The sequence below is a fragment of the Triticum aestivum genome, chromosome 1B, assembly GCF_018294505.1.
Source record: "Triticum aestivum cultivar Chinese Spring chromosome 1B, IWGSC CS RefSeq v2.1, whole genome shotgun sequence".
NCBI classification, from domain to species: Eukaryota; Viridiplantae; Streptophyta; class Magnoliopsida; order Poales; family Poaceae; genus Triticum; species Triticum aestivum.
This window is the reverse complement of record NC_057795.1, coordinates 467,308,823-467,311,889: the sequence shown is the minus strand read 5'-3', so window position 1 is coordinate 467,311,889 and position 3,067 is coordinate 467,308,823. Positions and strand designations below refer to the sequence as shown.

Below are 3,067 nucleotides of genomic sequence, written 5' to 3'. Positions count from 1 at the left end.
TGGCGCCCCGGAAGCATTCCATCCAGCAGCAGCATCTCCTTCAACCACGCGAGGACAAAACTGATGTTAGCTACATTCGAGCGTTCACCGCACAGAGGCGATCTCGAACACTACCTATGATAATAAATCCAAAGGAAAGGTCGACAAAATGATTCAATCTGACTTTCTCGGTATTCTGGATTGAGTAAAAAAGGGATATATGAAGTTCAAGGCCTTGCCAAAACCGTCATGGCCCTATTATGTATAGGCCGTACTAAGCCAATAGCGAATAACAAACTCTTTCCTGCTCCCTCGACCTTAATTAACTCCCCCATCCTGCCAAGCCTCAGCTGCCAGCCCATTGTATCTAAGCACACTGCGGCAAATTGATACAAGTAGCTAAAGATCTCGCATCCGACATCTCCGGCCGAACGGTTAGGCAACACTAGGGCGCCTGGGTCAAAATTCCGCTTACCAAACAAGATGTCGAGAGGCGAACTTTGTAATTCCCCTCCTGCAAAAGTGATAGCGGCTGTAGCATCCGTGTGGAAGAGGGTAAGCTTTCGGCAACACCTTTTTCAGATTGGAAAGGATGAATACTTGTGTTGGGTCCTGCAGACCAGGATAGCCTCAGATCAAAACCTAATAAATGTACCTGGGGTTGATCATATTTTTGGGGCAATAAGTATTCCGGAATTTGAGCGCTTATGTAGCTCAAAACTCTGTCACCTGAATACTTGATTCATTAAGGTCGTCACCCTATACCCGGAAGTCTCTATTGTTTTCTTTGTCTATTAAGCTTCACAGGGTTGGGACTCCCTAAATCAAACTGCAATCGTTGTTTATCAACCACTCATGACGACACCGAGATCTTCGACTTAGCTCCCATAGGTCATCCACCCAGGGCGGAAGATAACGGAAGGGAGACAAAGTCCTAACTAAATCAACACACAATAACCTCAACCTTCTACCCATTCCATCCATCATATCAGTCGAGTCGAGGAGATTCGTTCTTATCTATAGATAAGGCAAGAGAGAACTTATGACCTCGCGGATGGAGAGGGATTCGAACCCCCGGTATTCCTATCAATACTTCGGTTTTCAAGACCGACTCTTTCAACCGCTCAGACATCCATCCCTGCGCTCGCCCGCCCTATCTATCTGCGCGCTGGCAGGTAGGGGCAACTCTATGTGATTCGCTACGCTTGCTTGCGCCCCACCCCGTAAGCTGACTCTATTGCCTAGCGGTTAGCGACACTTTTCCGGTAGTACCAATCGCTACGCTTCGCTTCTTTCTATATGATAATATGCACCGTCGGTTGCAGCGCTCCCTGCGGGTAATAGCAAGAGAGTGAAGAATGAACGATCCTCAAAAAAGTCAGCAGTGAATGAGTCCGACTCGAGTTCGTGAGTCAAAGGCGTGGCAAGAGAGCGAGTTCGACTCGCGAACGATCCGCAAGTGAAGGACCGATCCTTTAACGCCAGTACTGTTGCGAGACTGGTACTTGGCGGCTCACGAGCAACATATAGAAAAAGGTTGCCCATCACTCCCTCGCTCCTTTTTGAAGGCCCACCGCTCCCCCTTTCTTTAAGTATCTATCCCGGCTTGCATTTTGGGGCGAGTACTACAGTTCCTCCATAATCACACAGAACGCCCAGCTTCGAAGAGCTGCTCTCTCCCCAGTCCACAGCAAGGTGTGGAATCTGGATCTACTGTGTGTTCTGACTCTATTGGATCAAGTCAGATACTAAGCCTTCTACTACTACTACTTAGGAGATCAAATGCTATATTTCAGAGATTGGACTCTCTTACCGTGTTTTTTCAGGGCTGTTCCCGAGCCAGGTTCCCTGGATCCATTCTTACCTAAATGGATGAATGAAGAAGGGGGTATTCCTAGGCACTAGTTATTTTCTTATGTGTGGACTTCGACCTTACAAAGTATGAGTCCGTGCCTTCCTAAGTTGGTCCTGAATTTCCAATGAAGTTTTGATTTTCTCGAGGGATGTAGCAAACTGTTTGGTTGGCTCCGAGCATTCTAAAAATAGAGTCCTGCCTGGACAATGTTGATAACGGGAAATCTCTAACCTCCATGGTGGGTGTGAAGAAGGGTACAGCTAGAAAGCGAGAGAATATCTTTATGGATATGAGTCTGAGGCAGAAGTCTCTGAATGCGGGCCTGACGAACCTTTTGTACCAGGATCATCACGAGACTCTGTTTCTGTGGTAGATGACTCAATAGGCAGGGCCTAGAACCTCTAAAGAGGGTGTGACCGATCACCAGATCACGATCAAGAAGAGTCAAAGTTGTCTTACTAGCGCGAGCAATCATCCAACTATGGTGGTTTCTCAACCGGTGGGTACATTTCTGTTGCACATTGTGAGTTCATATTTTATTTTCTAAGAAACAAAAGTTCGAGCAGATGCCGTTCTAGCAGGTACAAGAACTCCCGTTCGGTAGGCGTCTGCTTTAGCAATGTCTTTGATCCTCGATCAACAATTTGAGGAAGACGAGACAGAAGCCTTTGGATGAAACCAATGAATCTTCCGATCTGAAAGACTAAGGGGCTAGGCGCTCACCTACTATCTACACATTTCCTCTTTGGCGTTGGCTCCACCAGTTTTGACTGCGAGTCGCTTTAGTTATCTCAAATCTTTGGCAGGAAGGGGCCAAGCCAAATAGTGCTCTTTAGAAGCGTAATCCGTGCTTGAAACTCCTTCACTAGGATCCAAAAACCTATGCTTCCGCTCTTCCTCACCAGGCAATGCTTACTCTTCTCGATCAAGATTTTGGAGACTTTGAAGCTCAAGGACACGACAGCGCTTGAAACAAATGCTTTGTTTTGGCACCTTCATCTTCCTTTCTAACATTAGTAAATTCGAGCTAATGGGGCCAGTTTTTAATTGCCTAGAGGGTGGAGAAGTCACATCATCTGAGGTTTGTTGTGGGTTCAATTATGACCCCGGTCTAGAAGACGGAGTGGTTGCACGTGTAAGTACATCATGTTACATATCTATTTTAAGCTAAGCTAAATGCCTAAACTAAACAATCTTCTATTAAGCGCGGCATCCTCTCTTCGGGGCGAGCCC

General features: G+C 46.6%; 1 non-coding gene across 1 annotated transcript; it reads right to left on the bottom strand.

The window, feature by feature from the left end:
• Positions 1-1,030: 1,030 nt before the first annotated feature.
• TRNAS-UGA (transfer RNA serine (anticodon UGA)) lies at positions 1,031-1,117 on the bottom strand. Its single transcript has one exon. It is a non-coding gene; the product is annotated as a tRNA-Ser (tRNA).
• Between the last annotated feature and the right edge of the window lie 1,950 nt (positions 1,118-3,067).